Source organism: Varanus komodoensis, unplaced genomic scaffold, assembly GCF_004798865.1.
Source record: "Varanus komodoensis strain SLA01 unplaced genomic scaffold, ASM479886v1 scaffold74, whole genome shotgun sequence".
NCBI classification, from domain to species: Eukaryota; Metazoa; Chordata; class Lepidosauria; order Squamata; family Varanidae; genus Varanus; species Varanus komodoensis.
In genome coordinates, this window is record NW_025336401.1 from 2856298 (window position 1) to 2866121 (window position 9824).

At 44.8% G+C, this 9824-nt stretch overlaps 1 long non-coding RNA gene across 1 annotated transcript; it reads right to left on the reverse strand.

Annotated features, from left to right (window-relative positions):
• Window positions 1-102: 102 nt before the first annotated feature.
• Window positions 103-9451, reverse strand: LOC123034991. Its single transcript, XR_006416872.1, has 2 exons — window positions 9337-9451; window positions 103-4047 (listed from the first exon to the last, which is right to left on the reverse strand). It is a non-coding gene; the product is annotated as an uncharacterized LOC123034991 (long non-coding RNA).
• Between the last annotated feature and the right edge of the window lie 373 nt (window positions 9452-9824).

Sequence of the window (9824 nt, forward strand, 5' to 3'; positions counted from 1 at the left end):
GCTTTACCATTAAACATGTATCTAACTTAATGACAAGTGGTCCTGTCCTATTTTAATGCTGAAATTTTTTTACATCCACAGATTGCAGGGCTTGAAACAATGGAAAGATACCTTAGGTTGTTTATCAAGAGTAGTTAAAAATAAATACAGTAAGAAAACCCTGCGGGAATCATTAAACCCAGGCCACGTACAATTCATACAGAGAAAATTCAAATAGCTTTTGCAGAACAAAAAACCAGATGAGTCTGCTGCATGCAATGCTTTGGCAGGTGGGAAGTTCTGGAGGAGCTCAGTGCTGCGGTAACTTCAGTCTTGTTGTCAGTCCCTGTTAATAGAGCCGCCCAATAAAAGTGGAATATGGATGAGGACTCCTTCTAGATCTTGGTGGGTGGGTAGATTCATACCAAGGCAGGAAACCCCTTCAAGTATCCTTGGTCTAAACCCTTCAGGACTCTAAAGATTACAATTCTGGGTTTTGAACTGGGCTCAGACAGTGATCAGCAGCTAGCAGATTTACAACACATGAGTACTGCTTCACATCGAAGTAGATTCTGAAGCAGCGAATACTAAAAGAAGCATGTCATACATATTTGACAATGCATGGGAGTGACCACACACCGAAGAAGAATTCTGAAGAAACTAGTTATCTGAACACTCAAAAAACTAAACTGAAAATAAGAAGTTACAGAATTGGAACTGTTGATGTGATTCATCAATCATCTCTACATTTAAATTAATGATTCAGAAGAAAGGTTGAAGATTTTACTAGTAAATTATTGCAAGGTGAGAAACAGGGCATGCTTCCCTAAGTCACAGAAGGTAAAAGAAAGAACATGCTAACATGCCAGAAGACAGAAATGATTTGTATTTGCTGCACTGACCTAGGGGAAGAGTCACACTTCCAAATAATACTCCATCTCTGTTATGGGTCAGGTATGGTGCTTCTCAATTTTTTCCATATTAAAGATGGGTGTAGCTCTAACCCCAACTTAAAGACCAATGCATATGGAAGTTTTTGTGTTATAATGGAGCTGAAGATGGAAGTGACAATGGAGTCACAGTTCTTTCTTCCTGGCCAAGAACTGCTGTGGTAAAACAACTCTTGATTGGTAAAATTCTGCATTGTTGACTCTAGGGTTCTGCTGGATTACTGGAGAATTTTTGTTGTCCATCCTTGGGTATGGTTCATAATGACAAATACAAATCTTTTAATCTACCTCTTGTTTTGCAAAAGAGTGCTGTCTTGATATAATGTGTGCTTTTGTTTCCACTTGAAGCAATAAACACTTGCTTTAGTGGCACCAAACTGACCACGATAGCAGAACTGATTGGTTATTATTTTTATTTATTTATTAAAACATATATCCTCTTTTTCCACCTCAAATTCTGCTATTGTCACAAAACAAACACATCAGTAAAAAAACGCATTAACAAAATAAATAGCACTCACAACTTGAACCCTATTTCAGCAACCAACGAGGCCATTTGAGGATTAAGAGACCATCTGGATAAAAGTGTCTGCCTACAGCAGCGAGCTAATCTGGCCTGCCTTGACAGGTTGTTCCTGGGAGCAGCCACAAGAAGGCCCACATATGTCTGACCCTCAGGTAGACATGAACTGAATATTTATTTTCTCACTAAAAAGCACAATGCCAGCATAATCCTCATCTTCCCAGAAAGACTGATGTAATTGAGGGTGCTGTGGCTCTTTGGAAATCTCTATCCCTACTTTTCCTGCTCCATTCTAGGCTTTCCCCAGCACTGTAACATCCTGTGAGCTTTTCTCCCAGTTTGATCTACATGCCGGGGCACAGAAGTGGCTACAGCTGGGCCTCCTGTTTTGACTTGCAGACCAGACTGATGAGATAGCAGGCCGAATGCTAACTCTGAAAAAGTTTTCAGAATGTTTCTCTTGGGTAGTAAGCCCACATAGAGTTGAGAACCACCAAGGTTAGGTCAATCTTCAACCATGTTTACTTCAGAAGCATTGACATCCGTGAAAACAGGACTTCATAAAGATGATGAATCCAACGGCTTCTGCGTGAAGAAGTGTCCGACATTTGCAGCATTTATTAGTACTGGTACCCTTGCATTTTGATTTTCCCAACATAACTTTTTGATTAAATGATACTGCCAGATGTAAAGACCTTAAGTATTCCCTTGGGTTAGCTTGTATCCATGCATGAGAGAAGCTGACAGTTGTGAAAAGAGCTTCTTGTGCACTCAAGTTAAAAATAGGGTGATGTTCTTCATGCCACTGCAATAGGAAATTCTCTTCCCAGCCTAAGTTGCTACAACCTGCTGTAACTTTCCATCCTGCGGTGTCCGCAGGGGCTAAATTTCAAAAGATCTGCCTCTGTTACGTGCTCAAAACTACTCAAAAAGGAGTCATTGTTGGAACATTAAGCACTGATCATATGACTTCAAAAACAAAATCAAGAGTCACCCCCAATCTGGTGCCTTTTAGATGTATCAGACAGCAACTCTCTTATCAACCAGCCTGGTATGTAGGCCAGTGGATGTAATTTTCTTGGTGGTTCTTTATGGCCCAATTCAAGAAAGAACTTTCAGTGTAGTAGAAAAGGCACTTCTCCAGGTGGCCACTCTTGGGTCCAGTTGAACCTGTTTGGCGTGGCCATATCATCTCACCCCTTCCCTATTGTCGCTGGTAAGAGTTACTCAGAGGAGCCTAGCTGGGCAGGTACAGAAATTGGTGCTACCTTGTGGAAGGGGTGGTACCAGCTCCACTTTCTCCTTGAGAGGCCTGCCCTGGACCTGGAAACGTGTGATGACTATGCCCACTTGATCCCTGACTGATGACTGGGATCAGGTGAGGGAGTGTGACCCTGTTAATTCCTCATGATCTCTCAGTAGCCTTTGATACCATTAATCATGGTATCCTGGAGCAGCTCAGTGTGATGGAAGCTGGAGGCGCTGGTCCTAGAAAGTAGCAAAGGCTGATCTCTGCTAGGCCCCTTGCCCGTTGTGCTGTGGGGCCCCATGCCATTTAATATTTATACGAAACTGGATTTGGGGAAAGGTGCCATCAGTATGCTGATGACCATGCCCAGCTTTGTCTTTCTTGTTCCATCTGAATTAGGTGATGTTATGCTTCTGCAAATGGCAGCACTTTTTTCAAAAGCATCTGTAAACTCTTGACTGAACCTCTTAGACACTCCATTGTAAATCTTTGATTATACAAAATAACATGACCTTGTTTACAAATCATTACAGATTTTATCAGTAAAATAGCAATTATGACAGAAAGAATGTTAAAGATACTCTTCTGATCCTGATTCTTGACCTTGTTTACACATAATGATAACCCAGAGTGTAGTTTGTTGCCTTACCCAGGGCTTACCCATGGTTTGTCTGCCAGATGATCACTCAAAGTACAGGTGGTTTTTCCAGTTCCTGGATTGTTTGATTCTTTTTACTCATTCTCTCCCTGTATCCCAAATTCCTTTGTGGTCCTGCGACACAGAGAGGTTTGCGGGGGGGGGGGGGGGTACCACTCTTGTCCACCAACTCTATAACCTGGTAAAACAGTCCACAGGCAAACCATTGTTCTTAGCTTGCACAAAACAGCAACAACTCAGAATTAATGGAACCCAGTGTTCACAACTCAACAACACATCAAAGTTGTTTGTGGTTAAACCTATAGTTCCAGGTTTGCATCTAACTGATAATCCAGAAACTAACAACCCATACTCTGGGTTGTCATTTTGTGTGAACTAGAGATCATTGTAATTTTAAACAGAAAGCTAATCCAACATAAAGGCAGTATTTTTAAAAATCTATTTTGACTAGCATAATTAGGCAGTGGCTCGTTACCAAGTCAGACAGGTGCTTAATATACCTCAGGAATAACTAGCAGGAGTCTTTCCAGTGATGTACAGGTAAATTTTGACTCATGGATGTCATCATGGAAGTCTCCATAGCCACTCCCAGAAGGACAGTCAAATATCCAGGCTGTTGTTTTGATCTGCTTTAAGAAACAGGTTTCAACTGCTAGGAGCAGTCTTTTGTCAAACACATGGGCCTCCACTGTAATAATGAGAATAAAAAATACCACATTAAAACTTAGAAAATAAAGCGACATATGAAAAGTTTTTTTAAAGACAGAAAACCAATTTATGGCTGTTTGATCAAGGAAGGTCTCCTGAAATGAATAGGTCTTCAGAAGGCACAAAAAACCACACACACCCCCAGGCAGGGAGATCCACAGAAAGGGAGACACTACAGTGAAGAATCTGTTCTGTATGAATCCCGTTTCATCTGGTGACCTCAGTGATAGGGCAGGTGGATAAAGGAGAAGGCACTCTTTCAAGCATTCTGGTCTCAATTTTTAGGACTTTATTTAACTGGTCAAAAACCCTTAAATCCAGCCTGGTAAGAAATAGGAAGCAAGTACAGTTCCCTCAAGAAATGAATTACGTACAGAAGCCTTCCACCCCTGCTCCCTACACTGATTACCAGATTATCTAATTACTACAATGGTTAAAGAAAAGCTGTCTAATTGCGTTTTGCATTCTTTGGAAAACTCTCATCAGTAATTGGGATGTAACAGGAAGCTTATTTATTACATTTTTAGAACAATACCCACAGTTCTGGGCTGTGTTCAGCTAGCATGTGTTTTAATCAGACAAGGACAATGAAAGAGCACATAGTAAAGCAGGTGGCAAGAATAAAAGAGTGTACAAATCTTAGAGCACTGAAACAACAACTACAGATCTAGGGAAATAACCAGTTCATCACCTGCTCGCAGAAATATAATATAGGTGCCAGGCAAGGCTCAGTGGAAAAGCATTTCATCAATGGGATAGTACTGATGGAACTGCCCTCCCTGGAAGAATATTTTGATGGCGGGGGAGGGATCTGGAGAAGTGCATCTGACCTTAAGTTCCAAGTAGGAAATACAGTCAGGCATTTCTTCAGGTAACCTGGCATCAAGCCAGTTAGGGCCTCCAGGACAAAAAATGGCAGTTTAACTGGGCCATAAACAGATTGGCTCCTAGTACAAGCAGCCAAGTACTGATTTATCTGCATTCCTGTACCAATAATGAGTATGAATCTGGAACAAACCCTCCATAAACTCAAGTCAGCATGGAACATTCCAGTAAAAGGAAGACAAGCCTCCCCCTCCATGAACCACTGTGAATGTGGCCACCATAAACACAAGCATGGCTAATGTTTAACATAAGATCCTAGTGCTGTCAGTGGCACAAAAGACAGAAATTACACATAGTCCCTGCCCAGAGCTGGGTTCTGAACACATTTGCATTGCCAAAGTGTGTCCAAATGAGCACACACAAAGCAAATTGGCCTCGTGTACAACTCTGCCACTGGTTTCCATGGGACTAAAGCTGCAGAAGACTATGTTGGCAGAAGACCAAATTTCTTTCATGAATAAGTGCAGTTTCTGCATTTAAAAATAAAATACTGGTACATGGTGTTCTCTTCGGTGGCATTAGGTGTTCAGTACAGTTTAGGAAGATAATTGTTTTAATTATCTTGTGATTACCCATTTCTCCCGTTTGGATCACAGTGGAGGAAAAGGGCAATTATTGGTGTGTGAACTTGATTTCTGCTTAGTCAGATTCCTGAACCACCCAGCTTAGTATGGCTTGCTTGAGGTGGCAGCTGGGTGGATGTCCCCTGCTCACTCATACTTCTCTGGAGATAACATGGAGTGAACCTGGTGACCTAGTCCACGCAAGGGTTCTCAAGTCAGTGACCGTGGCCAACCACCCTGGTGGCTGCATCACAGTTGCCCAAGAACTTAGCTAAATCAATGCGAGAGCGGGGCTCTACGCTCCAAAAATCCATGGGCGCATGGTCAGGGCCCTGCTGGGTCAGCCCAGGTCCAGCATTCTCTCCACACAGTGCCGCACCGCTGCCCACAGCATCCCTCAAGCCAGCTACTTGGCCAGGGCGACTTAATTTATACTGTTAATTTATATAATAATATGGAAGTTTATTTATGGATGTGAGCCACCCCGAGGCTTCGGCAAATGGGGCGGCATAGAAGTCTCCTAAATAAATAAATGCATGCATACATACTGTGGGCAGCACTTTGCCGACACCAGAATCACCACTGAAAGAGCAAAGAAACTGGCCAAAAGGAACAAATACAGTCTGAGCCCCATAGACAAAGTGCACCCCATACACAAACAAAAAAAGCTAACAGCCACCTGCATGAGTGCATACACACAGAGAGGGGAAGCACAACACAACTCAGCCCCTTGCTCTCCAGGGCATGCCCTGCTACAAGTAGGCTCAATGTTTCCTTTTTTCTAGCAGGTGGGCAGAGTTGTAAGTGCTAAGCTACAGTCCAGAGCCATTCCTAGAAATAAAGATGGCACTAGAAGCCAGCACTTTGCTTTGCAGTTTGTAAGCCTCCCAATTAAAGAATGCCTAGGAATGAAATAAAACACAAATACAATAAAATACAAATACACATGAAATAAAATACAAATGGGAACTCATCTCGTTGTGCAGATTCGAACCGACCACCTTTCGCTCAACCAGCCCAGCAGCACAAACCACTGCACCACCTGCATCCCATAAAGGATGCCTAGGAATGAAATAAAATACAAATTGGGAGGAGAGGGGCTGGCAGCCAGGCTGTCCCCCAAGAGATGACTGCAGGGCCCACACTGGAGACACCAGGCCCTGTGCTGTAGTTCACTAGTTCTTGAGGTGGCACAGGACTTCATTGTTCGGTCTGAGGCTAACCGGCACAGCTATACCTCTGGAGGCTGTTTCAGATGTTCTACTCCAGTAATTTTATTACATTGTTTTCTAATCTGAGTCTCTCAGGGGTAACCACAACAGAAGAGGAAGTGTGTCCCCACAGTCCAAGTAATAAGATGCTCAGAAACTGACCACCTTGGTTCCCAAAACTTCTATGGATTCTCCATGCCAATAGAGATTCCCTGGGCATTCTGGAGATCAAAGAGGTATGGCTGGCCCAAATTCCCTCGGTTAGCTCCATGGTTGAGTGGGGACTAGAATCCAGCTCTCAACCAGTCCTCTACCTTTGCAGAAATGGAGTCCCAACAAGTCTGTCCCACCCTCAGACAGTGATCTGTCCGTGACAACTGTATAGAAAGTTCCTTGATGCCCCCCATCCCACCCTATGCAGAAAACCAAATTCAAAGTATGCCCTGCCAAATGAGCGGGGCCAGATACTAACTGGGACAGACCCATGGTAGCCATGATGTCCTGAGCCGCTCCTGGCCAGGTAGCCTCAGCCCAACAACCCTGAGATCTCTGCAGCTAGGGAGACTATTGAGCTGTGGGGTGGATGCTACACCCCCAGAATCCTTATCCTTCCCAAGTGCCCACCTTCAGATACACACACTCATAACTGGAAGACTACAGGGTGAGAAACCTTGGTGGGGAAACAGTATCCTCATCAACCAATGCAGCTCTGCCTGCATGAAACTGAAACACATGGCCCATCTAATTTGTACCACTCATATCTGAGGACACTGAGTGAAAGCAAGAGGCTGCAGTTAATATTCAATTAGAGGCCTTAGGCTTGTAGACACTGTAAACTGCAGAAATGGTACCCTTACATCAGTGACACCTACTCATGTTGCCCTTCTGAATTTAACAAGCCTGTCATGATGTTTACCAGTTTTTTTCTGCTTTTCTGCACTTCTACTATGTCCTACATTCAATTTAAAATCCCAGTGATTACTGCACTAGTGCAGACAGAACATTTGAGTAAATCTGCTTTTTGATCAGCTAATGAACTTCCTGTAACTGCAGCAATTATTTCTGTTTTTGCAGCACTTCCCGACCTTTCCTAATCTCATGCTACCAGAATCAAAAGTTAGTTTAAACTGCTGTGTGGCAGAATCATAATAGATAGAATCTCACAAAGGGGAAACTTAGCTTCTATTCAAGGATTCCGTACACTAAGTGAACAATTTAACAGGATAGTGTGCCAACCAAATTTTATATACCACCATTATTGGGGACCTCTGTAATAAGTTTTGTTTGTCTAAGATCCCTTGTTCAGCTTTTAGCATTCTGGCTAAAATGGTATTGATGTTTGGGATAAGAACCCCTAAATGAGATTCAGCAGCACCACTACCAGCCGGATTATTACATTTAAATTTCACTTTCCGTTCAAGGAGTTCTGGGTGACATAGTTCTCCCTGACATTTCTCCTTAAAAGGTCAAGAGATGGCAACCTGATGCTTCCAAATGTTTTGGATTAAACTCCCATAATTCCTGACCAATGTTGGCAGGGAACAAAGGGTGTTGGGAGTCCTACATATAGGTTCTTTAAAAATGGTATTTATATTGTATTGTTGTAAACTGCCCAAAGAGCTTTGGTTATGGAACGGTATACAAATGAAATTAATAATAATTGATTATTATTAGGGCACCGGGTCGTTAAGGCTGTTCTTTTAACAGCAAATCAATTCTACAAGTGGCACTGAAGTAAGTCAAAATGCCATCACCTACACACAAGAGGGATGTATCAGCAGGCCTGGAAGACTGCAAGATCTGCAGAAAAACAAAGCAAGCCACAACTGGGTGGAGGCCTCCAGAACAGTCCAGTGCAGAATGATCACATTTGGCGAACCCTGAATGCTAGCTGCCTGGGTACTGGAGAGTAAGTGGACAGGAGAACAGAAAGACGGAAGAGAAAACACAACTAGATGACCATTAACTCCAACAGAGGCGCCACACATTGCAACATTTTGCGGTAGGTCCCACTTTGACAGAGAAACAGCAATCCCAGTTCTCAAAGTACCACCCCTACACAGCTAAAACCGTGACACCGGTTGCTCATTTCATGGAGGGAACTACATGAGAAGCTGGGGAATTAGAAGCCATCTCACAATGTACTAGTGCAAAGGGAGGGAAGGCAGGTCCAACCCCCATTAACCACATGGGAACTGGAACAAAAAGTAAACAGAAGCTGTAACTAAGGTACCCAAGAAAGATTTCTAATGGCAAATGTCCCAGCAAAGATCAACGGAGAAGTTCTACCTTACCCTTGGCTAGGCCTTCCTTGTTGAAATAGTGGGCACTCTACAAGCTGAGTCTTGAGTCTACACCCCTGGGGTAGCCCCTTCTTTGAGATCCCCACCAGTCAGCATGAGGGGGACTTTGGACCAGACTTAAGGCCAGGCTTGGACCGCCACCACTGCCTGGGGGGCATAAATGTGCCAAGGGGAACAGTCCTAAGATGGTCAAGGTCCATCCAGCCCAGCTTATTATATTATTATTATTATTATTATTATTATTATTATTATTATTATTATTATTATTATAACAACAGCTTCTGTTCACCGAGGCCGACCAGCCCACCTGCAGCGCATGGGTAAAACAGCACCCCCACACCCATGCTCCCCAGCCACTGGCGCACGGACACACTGCCTCTGCGGGTGGAGTCCCGGCCAGCCTTCTTCCCCAAGAATCGGGGGCCATCCAGCAGGCGGCCGCCGCCAGCTCTCGCGGGCAGATCCGTAGCCCGAGGGCGCCGCCGGGCCGGCCCGGGCGGAAAGCGGCCTGCGCCCCGCGCAGCCAGCATGCTGGGCTTTGCGGACCGCCGCTCTGCTCGCCGCGCCAGGGAGGGATGGCCCCCAGAGAGCCCGCCGTGGGATGCCAGCCCGGCCGTTGGGAGGGAGGGCGCCCCGGGCCCGTGCCCGTGCCCGTGCCCGGCCCCAGGTCCCGGCCCCGGCCCAGGCCCAGGCCCAGTCCGGGCGCGGCGCAGTCCGAAGCGGCGAGAGGGCCGCCTTCCCGCGGGGCTTCGCCGCCGGGCAGGGCGAGGGGCGCCGCGCGGGAGGCGGGGGCGG